We start from the raw sequence: 13,017 nt of genomic DNA on the forward strand, positions 1-13,017 counted from the left end.
GATTTTATTTTTGCAACAAAAGGGTATTTTTATGGAAGAACGTTTTATATTTTTTTATAAAATCAACAGAAAACAACAAAACTGTGTACGCGATAAGCTACCTATATTATAACAAATAAGTTTTATCGGACTCTCCAAACGGTAAAGAATAATCCAAAAGTATAAATAATATTCCAAATCATATGCATTTCACTTTTCTTGTGTCATGTGTTGCGTGTGTCATGTATCATGATTTAATATATGTTTCATAAATAAAACAATATTGGTTTATATACATAGTTTTTGTCAATCAAGGCCTTTTATTTTTTTCATATGGTTCTGAAATAAAAAAAATTAGGTTATGTAGTATTCTAATAATGTTTATGCGCAAATCACTGTACATTTATGTAAGTATCGTAAACATTTTCAAAGTCTTATAAATTGATAAACCTATATGAAATACTCGTAGGTATATTAGTTTTTTACATTTGAATTATTCATACATACCTTTATTATATTATTTCTATTCTGAGAAACCATTAACTATTAATGCGGGTCGGGTCATGCGATTTCGACAGTTTTGTCGACGTTTGAATCGAACGAAAAACTTATTAATTTTGTATATCTACCATCTGCGTCATACAGTCATTTGGTCGTCGTTTTGTGTAAATTAATGGACAATTTTCTCGAACGATATGTCAACCACGACGGCACTCAGGTAGGGTAAGCAGTGAAATAAAATCAACAATCGTAGGTCATTCGAGTGGTTCGTTTTCAGGCGAACCGTGTCTACGTTTTAAATTGGAGTTTTAATGATCGACGTTCAATTCATTGTGCTCGTTCACGGTGAAAAGATGGTTTCCCGGAAACTTTTCTATGAAAAGTAGAGCGATCACTCGTGTCAAGCCCAATTGTCATCGCGTTTTCATCATCGCCATCGTTCGGTTTATTTACGACTGCAGTTTTTCCATCTCAAAATCCGTCGTTAATGCACTCGAGTTGTCAAAAGTAAGTGATATTATTTACAATGTGGAACATATAAGTAAGCGGTATTAATATTACAATGTGTTTTATACGGAATGGTTAATTCGTTACGCTACTTTCGATGATATGTTTTAACCTAACCAAGCGTAAAAATAAGAGCGACCCCCTACCCTATCCCGTTACAATCCAAAATAATAGATTAATAAAGGTCTATTCAGAGTTTTATGTAAGATAAAGTGAATACTTCCCCGACTTTATTTATTTTTATAATCTGCAATGAATGAAAATTAATTTTTAGCTATTTATTAATAGATAGTTTTTGTAGGTTATATTATAAGAAATGCTGAATAGCTAAAGTCACCAAAATTGAATTATTAGAACTTGTTAGTATTTACGGAGAAAATTAATAATGGTGAGTATGTGTTACATATCAAATCTGCGACCAATATTGGCTATCAGTACATTCCAAAATAATCACTATGATATAGTCACATAAAAAAAAAATCAGGTTTTGAACAAAAACATGCTTTTATTGTATTAAAATTATAAGACTTTGGCTAACATTGGATATAAAACTTAAATAAATAATTTTAAAAATATAAATCCCACTTTAGAATATATAAAATATAGATATTTTGTTTAATTATACCTAATTTGTGGAAACTTTATATTTTGAAAAACGCTCCAATATGTTTAATAAAATAATAAGTACTGTAATAAGTAATTTTTTGAATAATTACACTTTTTGTATTATAAGTAATTTTAAATCCTTAAAATAATAGTATTATATAAAATATAATATACTATACTTAACCTACTGTTTATTATTATTAAGCTATTTTATCTAATTATTAAATTTTAATAAAGTTATATTCATAACTTCAAATATTTTCAAATCATTATCATTAGGTATGGCTTCATATCCTTCAATTTTATTGTAAATCATTGGAAACTAAAGTATTTTTTCTATGATTTGATATTCACTTAACGGCTACATCCATATTTGTTCTAGTATTTAAAAAAATTGAGACCTAGATTGGTTTCTGATAACTCTTTCAAAAATTCGAAAACAATTTAATAGCATTATTTAAAATTGATGTAACATATTTCCTATAATTATATATAAAGAAGTATTCATGAAATATATATTGGCATTTGCTTAAAGCTATAATAACATTTGTGTGATACGAAAGATGTAGATTGATATTATTGGATTTTTCTTTAAAATCAATTTGGAAATATTACATTAAATGTAAACTGCATTTATTGATGGTAGTTTAAAAAATTGCCTCAAGCCAAGCTTTTTACCATTTTTTAATTAATGACGTATAAAATAACTTTTAAGTCTATCTATTTTTATTTTTTTACTTCCAAATAAAATTAGTAAGACGTATACGAAAGCTTTTTATTTAATTTAAAATTATTTAAGCCTATAAAAAATATATGCGGGCTTTGAAAGTGCTATTCATGTAGCGATCTCTGAAGTATGGTCTTAAGCTCAAAGATTAACTTAAAGTTGTTGGTTTCACTTGAGCCAAGCATGGTGGAGAAAGATACAACAATTAAGACATTCTAAGAAATATGAGAATATCGATTCCGAAATAGGATAAACATTAAAAATGTTTTTTGCTTATTCTTATTATTGTCTGAAGCAGTTAGAAATTGCTATACTAATGACGTAATTTCAATAAAACCAATTAATAACATTTTTTTAAAAACTCTTTAATTATATACTAAAAAATCATATTGATAAAGATAGTATAATTTCAATAACAATGTGGGTTGAATAAATCAATAGTATATAATAAACAAATAATTTGCTGTGAATTATTTTATTGCAAGTTCAACAGTTGATTTTATTCTGAACATCCAAACATAATCATCTTTCTTTTTTAAACGAATTACATTTTTACAAGTTTAAAAAAATATAAAATTGTGAAATGCGGACAAAATGTAGAACATATTTTTAAAAACAGAAATGGACAAGCTAAAAACAAAAAGGAAAGAAAAGAAATAAATATATTAGAATTTAAAAATAATGATAATAATATTTGTTTGCTTATTATTACATAATACTTTTATAAAAAAGAAATGGAAGAATCAAAAAAAAAAAGTATTATGTTTAGTAGTATTACGATTATTGAAATGTATTATTTATTTTATATTATTTGATTAATGAAAAAAAAAAAAATTACATTTATGACAAAGCTCATTGATATAGTCTTATTAACACACTTGGAATTCATTTGGATACATCGAACTTAAATACATATTATGGACTATTTTATAATATAGTATATATTTTGATTATAATAAGTATGTTAGTGTTTAGTGTCATATGTGAATTATGAATGGTGTGACTAAGACTAAAGTAGGTAAATACAATAATTATAAACATAAACTTGAATGTTATGACTAGTTTACATGTAAAAATAATTAACTATTTTATCATCATTCTATATTCGGCACCTCTTAAAATAAATTATTATTTTTAGTAGACAAATACTGGTAGTCAAATATTAATAACTCTGAAATAACTTGTTAGAATTTAAATTTTTACATAAAATATGCATAACAATGTTTAAAGAAACTTATTATAAATAAAAATGTTAATTTAAAAATATGAGTTTGTATCTTCATAAAACAATTCTTCAATCATTTTAAAACAAATCTAAGTATATTTATATCGTTCATAAATATAATTGAAATTTAAATAATTAAAATTTTAAATTAAATTAATTTATTGTTAAATTTAAAAAAAAGGGGTAAGCATGCAGTTGAATAACTCTATATGTTCGTGTTTCATATGGTCCGTATAGAATATAAATAGTTCTAGCTACGCTTACCGATCACTCAGATTGCGTAATTTTAATGTATATACTATAAAAAAATGATTATTTCTTTTTTTTTTATGCTTAATTAATTTGCAATACGTATTTGATTTCGTTATCCGGTAGTACTAGTAAATTGTATCAAAATTGAAGCGCAAATGAAGCACCATTTGGCTTATAATAGTACTATGGTTAACAGTATATTACACAGAAAATAATAACACTATAATGTTTAACTACTTTTTGATCGCTAACTGAAAAAATAAAATAGAATAAAATATAGTTTGCTTATTACAACATTTAATTTGTCAGACTATTTATTTTTCTTATAATATTATTATAGTCCGAGGTTTGAGTTTGTTTAAATTGTGCAATGTATTTATTCATTTATTTTTATTTGCGTTTGTAACGTTTAATTTGACGTAAACATGTCGTGCAAAAACAAAAAGCAAATATAATGGATAGTAAAAAAAAAAAAAAAAAATGGAAGTCAGATAAATTTGAGAAAAGTACACACATAGTATTCATTCTATATAATAGATTGTATTTATACTTTATAGTGCATACTTTTTTTTTGGCTTGGCTTGGCTTGAATCCAATTAACCTAAATAGGATAAATTCATCGTAACGTTAGTGAGTAATTTTTCTTAACCCATGTCATGTTGTTTAATACTTTTCATGGTTCTTAAGTGAAAAATAAAATCGTTTATTAACGTACATTTGCGTACTCCAATTGAGATATTCATCTAGCTTACGCACAAAATAACAACTATGACTATCTTAAATAAAATAAAAATTACATAAAGTTATTCAAAACCAACGTTATTTATAAATATATAACCTAATCCTATCACAACTGAAATGAATGCCTTAAGAAGTATCAACATTATTTTTACAAAATCTTCAATGTTTTATAGAATCTTAAACTTGTTAACTAAGGACACCTCACATATTATCATACGATATACATCATCTATGATACAATTAAGTAATATGGTTATATTATTTTATTTATCTACAGGTACCATTTTAATAGCTGTTGTTTTTTTTTTTTTTTTTTTACCATAATTAAACATATCTTGAAATTATATTATTTATTGTACGCGAAACTGATGCATCACATTATCTTCTAAAATATCTGTATTTCACACGATTTTAGTGTTATTATATTAGCATATTTTAAATGTGTTATAATAAATATTTAATATATAGTTCAATTATTTAAACTATATAATGAAATTCTTTAAATAAATATAACTGACGGTACCTAGTTAGTAATTAGGTAGCCATAACACGATAGTGGTCCCAATTTGAGAATATTATGAAACGATACAATATTATAGTTATGATTAAATAATTTGATGGACAATAAGGTCAGCGTGCGTTTTATTTACGATAATTAAATATTAATATCTTAACAGCCAATTTAAATATATATATATGTATATATTAGTTACATAGTATCAACACATTTATGTAGCAAAATTGCCTATACGGAACGCCGTCATACACTTTATTGTATAAAATTGAAATAAATTATTGCTTGAACACTATATAAACGGTTTACCGACCTTTTCCTGACAAGAATACCATTGGAATTATTTTTAATACGAACTTAGTTGATAAATTTATTTTTGAAATAACTCATAAAACGATAAGTGTATGTGTGAGTGGTTAGAGGAGGGGAATAGAAACAGTATACCAAATCACCAATCAAACAAATTAATTGTTTATGATTATTCAGTATTATAGAAATATGTAGTATGCATATGCTAGGAATTTATATGATATATATAATTTTAGTGAAACATTTCTAGGTATTTAATTAATAAATATAACAGTAGATATACTCATAATGTGTAGAATGTGTACATTGATTTTGTTACCAAAATTATCTATAATTACATTGAAACATATTTCAATATAGTGTTTAAGATTGTGTTATAATAACATCGAATGGTATAATGTAATAATTTTTTGTAGGTACTGACCAAATGTATGTGAGCTTTTACTGAGAACTACTTGTATGTTGTAATTTATATATTGTATGTTATATACACAAACGAATAAGTGTTATTTAAAAACAATTCCGGACTCGACCAACTACGAAAACATTTACTTTTTGGCTGTACTGCGTAATTATATGTATATACACATACACCAATAAAGTTAGTCAAATACAAACACATTTGTGTGTGTATATATATACTATATATATATATCGACCGTCTGGGAATATTTTCGTTGTCCCTCTCAGTAAGCATTCGCTGTGACAATAATATATAAATATACAAAAAATAACAATGTTTGTCGGTCATCGCAGCGTACGTCATATGGCAATCTTCGTGCCACGTTGACTCGTTTAAACAATACACTCTATTTATATTAACATCATGTTCATATATGTTTTCGATAGTTTATTATGATAGTTCCTATATTTTATATATCAATAATTAAACGACGATGATGGTTAAACGAAAAACTTAAGTTCTTCAATAAAAATAATAACTATTTGAATTGAGTTTGGTATATTGCGTGTATCTGACTCTTTTAAAAACAATTTTGATTGCAAAAAATTTTTTTGGTCTTAATGTTGCATTTAACTACTGATAAACAATATCATTTTTCAACAATGATTAAAAATAGTCTAATAACGCATAACACACAACAAAGCCCTCAAGTAAAAAAAAAAAAATAATAATAATAATCATGATAATAGATTTTTTTTTCATTCTCACATTCTATATGGTATGATCATTTATTGATGTATAATATGTACTAATTCATAATACAATCTCTGCTGTTAATAATAATAACAAAAAAAAAGTGGTAGGCATAAAAACAAAAACAAAATTTGAGTCTATCGAATGGTAAATCTAATAGATTACAATAATATAAATAATAATAAAGATGGCTATGAAAATATAGCGTCTCATTTATGCAGTTGACGTTTCGTCGGAAATACGTCGGTAGTTTCTAACGCTATCGTTCTTTTGTTAGTGGGTTTCGCCATATTTCATTTTATATCATATTTCCAGAAGCCATAGTCGCTGGGAATACGGAACGCGACGGACCTAGTCAAACACACCACATATATCCTTTTCACCAACAAATCTATTTTTATTGCATTTGCAACTATGTCACAATCGTCTCATAGTTTTATACTTGCATGTGTACATATAATTATATATATATATATATATATGTGTGTATATATAAATATTTATAAATATTTTTATATTTTTAAAGTTGAAAATAAATACTATATGCGTGCATGCCATACATCCAGATCGGGTACGTATCATAGTAAGGTTTTTGTTTGAGAGCCGTGAGATGGTAGTGTTGGATAGGATGGGGACAAGTGACATGTAAGACATATCTCCCAAAGAAAGCGAAACGTATACACCATAAAAATAACGACTGGGCAACTAACTTTCGCGTATATGACATTAGATAATATATGTGTGTGTATGTGTGCATATAATATATATTTATAATAACAACATGGGTGCGCGCAGTATGTACGACGGCTGTAACGTATTATTATTCGCCGAGTCTTCGTATACAGTCTACCGAGGGGTCTCCGAACGACGGCGGGTGCGTACTGGAATCGCGCTCGACAACTTTTTCCGAGCGAGTTATGGTCGACAGTCGGTGGCGACGACATCGTTGCGCAGCGCTAAAACTTTTCCACAGAGAGGTACTTACGGGTTTTGGTTTATTAGTTAGGAAAACTGTAATTGTGTGTATGCGCGCACGTGTATACGCAGTCCATAACTCTATTGTTTATAACGCGCGCGCATATACATTTTATCTCTCTCTTTTTTCAACCGTTCATCGCACATAGTCGCAAGTCGGCGGGCGGAGGGGTTCATGCTCTTTGTAAGTATAGGTTACGGAGGTTGGATAAGTAGTGGAGAAGACACTCCTTACTTGCATTTATTGCACTGTTACTCCACAGGGGTGTATATTCTGATGGTCGATGTGTTAGGGTGAGGCATGGAGATGATACACATGATCGAAAGGGGTAGTTGAAACTCTACCGTTGGTTATTGTGGCAATTTGTCACAAAGCTCTTTTGGTCCACGAGCTCCGTATCACACTATCTCTCTTTCTCTCCCTCTTTCTCTCTCTCTCTCTCTCTCTCTCTCTCTCGTTCGTCCGGATTGAGTATAGTATATACGTGTATTATATATATTGTTCCATCATTCGCACTCACACCAACTCGGGGTACGACGAAGGCCGTCGTGTACACACATATTTGCCTTAATTGCTTTGCTAGGTCACGATATTTGGTGGCTGCAGTGTAAGTATATAGATATAATATTGTGTAATATTATATATAACGTTCTCGAAAGCGGGATTAACATAAATTCGATGCCGGAGCCGGTTGGTTATCTCAAAACAGTGCCAGCAGCCAGACATTTGTTATACAGCCACCGCCACACTACGACGAAAATACCGAAAATTATAGTACGTTCCCCACTCTCCACCACTAAAATGTGTTATATACATTAAATAATACATATATATATATATGTATGTACGTATAATGTTTCTTACACGAATATGTACAAAACTAATATACAAAAACCGGTGTAGAAATTCAGTGTGGAAGTCTGTCGGTAAAATTGGTGGGAGTGAAGGGATGGAATGGTCTCAAAAAAGATAACAATAATAATAATTATGACAGTCAGTCGCGATAAAGTTTACGCAGCCCTGTAATTAAATCTGGTTGATAGTGCACTAAAATAGATACTGCGAATCGTACATTACACTATTATATGATCCGACAAGGCAATAGCACAGGTTCTCGTCGGTTGAGAATATATTAAACCATAATTTAATATAATACAATCTAACAAGTACTACTTGTGAATATATTTTTTCGTTTTCTAAACTTAATGATGTTCATGTTGGACAACGTTCAAGTCAAGCCGTTGCCTCGACAGGATAAACAATAAAATAAATGGATAATTCATCACCATCAAAAATTAAATTTATGGACGTGTCATCTCCAGCAAATATAATGGTGGAACAAGCTCATCTTAGGATTTTTTTAGTCATATAACTTTGATCTTCTATTATTTTAAATTATAATTCTAAAAATAATGATTAAATACGAGTATATGCTTGCATAATCACTAGAAAAAACATTTATAAGACATTACTTTTAATATGAGATATTCCAAAACATTTTTATGGTTGGATAACATATATAAGCCGTAATAAAATACAGTATATTAATTGGTATGGTTATGCTTATGAGTTATGACTAAATACAGTAAAAAAGATCTAAAATTTAATAATTGTATATTTTGATGGCCAAATTTGTCCCGTTATATTATCGTATAACGATTTGTTATTTGATATTGTACACACTTTTATGATTTTACAAAACACTTAATCAACATATGCATAATAAATTATTTAAAGAATTGCGATTTATTTTTACTAACAGTTAATGTATCGATTCAAATTTCAAATGTAATACAAACAGTACTAAACTTTCGTAATATGATGGACGACGATGCTTAGTATTACAAAAAAGTCCCTATGTCAATGGATTCCAAAGTCATACCGTCGTACAACACACTATTATTGATGATTGTAAAGATATTATGTAAAACTTATTATTATTATTTAGGGATTATGGTTTAAAAATTATAAAATAACATTTAAAATCTGGCTTTGTTTTAACTGATCAGGAATGAAATATGAATGTTTAATTCAAATAATATTATAAGAAATAACAAAATTAAATTGATTTAAAAATTATTATTATCAGACAAAAATTACTTTATTATTGCGTTCCTCATTATATTTTCTAAACCATTGTTGCCAAAATATAATAGTAAATCATATTTTCTTTGTCAATGTTTTTCATGTTGTCATATATCATAAAAGCTAACTATTTCTATCATGGATATGTTACCTATAAATAAATTTTCATAGTAAAAATATAGTTTATTTATTTTTGATTTGTATCATAATATCGATAAGATACTTAAATTAAAATATAATTATTGCTATAAGTTATAATCAATCTTTATATTCAACAATATTGACAATCAATAGTAGTATATTAAAAACATATTTTATAGCAGAGTGTTTTTTTTCCAAAAGTCTATTTACTGAACTTCGTATTACCTAATAAAATAACCGATTGAAATGTTTGTCACATTGTTTATAGTTATTATAATTTTTTTCACTTTATTTCCTCTTTGGCCAAAATTAATTCTCATATTTTTCTCGTTGTTAATACAACGTTTCCACAGTAAATATATTTATATTTACTTTTATTTATTTTTCTGCTTAATCCCCGTTCGTTTTACTGTAACTAACATAAATATGGTATTAGTATACACAATAGTAAAATAATTAAAATAATTAAAACTTTTAACTGAAATTATTTTTACTATAATTAAATTATACTACGGTAGTGTAATTTATTTTCTCTATTATTAATATTACTGAGCTATAATCTATACAAATAGAAGCTACAAATATTAAATTAAAGAAATATAGTTATGTACTCTTAATAATTTCTCAATTTGTTTACATGAAAGTTTCAGATGTCACATACTTATGCCGTAGATATTAAATTTTTATAAAAAAACAAATTTCATTATTTTGATTTACTGAATAAAAGAGAGCGACGTGTATTTAGTTTTTTTCCTATTATATGAATTTCTTGTTACGATTTTATGTAGCAACAATTATTTTTAACTTTATAACGTAACAAACCTCTTGAATTAAAGATATTTTTAAAATTGTCAAAAACGAATTCCCAAATACTTAAAAAAAAATATATTATATATATTTTTTTAAATTGAACCTCGATTCCCTTGTTATAATAGTATTCCTATAAGAATTTTAGGTATTCCATGAATGTATCAATTATAAAAATTAAAAAGTAATCTTTAGTTCAATTAAATGTATTTAAATACGCGAAGCACATCACAGATTGAGTACATTTCAAACATTATAATTATTAATATTTGGTCAGTATATGGTGATAAAAATTAAATAATATAAAACATATTGATGTAATAAAGTAATGCAATTTTTTTTATAGACTAAATACTTCGAGAAAATAATCATAAAAAAAATACTAAATATTTACATCAAATGATATTTAAAAGTAATAAAAATACTAAACCTAAGTATGCTCTTACGTCAATTAATCAAGGCTAGGATTTCTATGCATTGTCGTGTTTGGCTCATCATTAAGTCAACATTTATTGGTAAATTTGCTACATGAAATTTTTTTAAACAACCCAGAAAGACGATTACAGCTCTATTAAATCATCCCTAATAACTAAAAACAATTAAAAATATTAAAAGAAAGACTGTTAAAAACAAAAATCATTATAACAAAATCGCTAAATTTTGTGTTATTTAAAATGTAATAAAATAGTTATTCTAACGAATCATTAATAGCAACAGTTCTTTTTTGTACAGATCCAGATACTAGACTGAACTACAAAATATCCACTTAAATTAATGACTCCCTTTCAAAAAAAAATCTACCACTTAGATCGAAATTTTTAACAGAAACCATATTTATTTTTAAAATCCAATAATTTAATAACCCTTTAAATGGGGTAAAAAAAAAATAAAAATAAAAATTGTAAAATCAATACATTCATAACTTTACTCAGAATCTAAAAATAAATAAATGCGTTTCTTCTTAATGTCAGAAAATAAATTTTTATTTAATTATTCGAAAAGTTAGAAATTGTAAGATTAAATGTATTGTTAAAAGTGTTTCTATTCACAAAATAACTTTTATTTAGTGTTTGTGGGTGATTTATTTACGAATCAAAATATACCGTACTTATAATATAATGTATGTTTTAAATTTGACATGGATCAACTTGTTAAAATAAATTTAAAATATATATTAAAAATAAATGTTATTACCAATTTAATATATTTCTTTGTTAGTTAATCAACAATTGTTCACGTAACACAAATAATATGTTTAGTAATAACTTTGTAAGATATATTTGTTTGTTATCAGCTGTCTTGGAATATGTAAAAACTATACGTTTTAATATTATAATCTGATTTAATTATCCAAGAATATTGGCAATAATGATAGTATTGTTGTTTTGTACTATTTTAAAATAAAATGGTAATAATCGGAGGACCTTTTATATCATAATACTGCTATGTATCTTGTCTAAAACAAATTGTCCTAGTCGTTTTTATTTCTATTTCTCATCAATGCATTATCTCGATTTTCTATAAAATATGCATAATTTAAATGTATTTCAATATTGAAAAATCATAATTTTATCTATCTAAACTTATTTTGGGCTGTGATTTTGTTAATTTATCAAAATCAGTATTGCGAATGAGTGATATAGTTTAAGGATTCATTTAAAATGAATAATATTTAGTTCTTATTGATTAACTCAAGCTTTAGAACAATTTGACATAGATAACTATATTTGTGTTCTTTTAAATATTTCAGACGATTTAAAATTACATTTTTTTTGAAATTTGAAATAATATACGTATGTACATTATTTTTTTATTAAATTTGCCCTTTAAAAAATATTATCATCAAAATTAATGTCTTATTGAAGTTTACTAAATTTGATTATTTGCGTACATAATACTATAAATTAATTTTAGGTTTTCAAAGTAAAAAAAAAAAACGTATATCATATATTTTTACTAGACATTTCATGTTATGATGTTATTTTGTAAAAATTATATCATAAGTAATTTATCATATTTTTTTTTTTATTTCTCCGTCAAATAATGAAAAAAAAAAATGTTATATGTTCAAGTTTAAGGTTTTGAAAAGTATTTTTCTATACAACACAATCATTTAATTATTTAATATAATATTGAATTGTTCTCATCTACTTTAAGTTATGATATGTAAAATATACCAAATTAAGGATAAGAACATGCAGTTGTTGTATTAACATTCCTCTACCATTTTTTTTTTCATATGAAAAAAAAAACTTTTTATATAAATTATTAAAACTACTTTCAGAGATGTTGACATTTATCTATAATCTTTTATACGTCAACTTAACGACAAAAATATACAATGTTGGACAGACTTAAAACTTTGAGCAATTATTTAAACTCTAAATTTTATAGGGTAGAATTAAAAGTATTCTAACCATATTTTTCTAACAAAAATATTTATTGATATAAAAATAAAATTTAGTGCAAAATGTGTATTGAAATATCTATA

This window comes from Melanaphis sacchari, unplaced genomic scaffold, assembly GCF_002803265.2.
Source record: "Melanaphis sacchari strain LSU unplaced genomic scaffold, SCAv2.0 Contig105_pilon_pilon, whole genome shotgun sequence".
Lineage (NCBI taxonomy): Eukaryota > Metazoa > Arthropoda > Insecta > Hemiptera > Aphididae > Melanaphis > Melanaphis sacchari.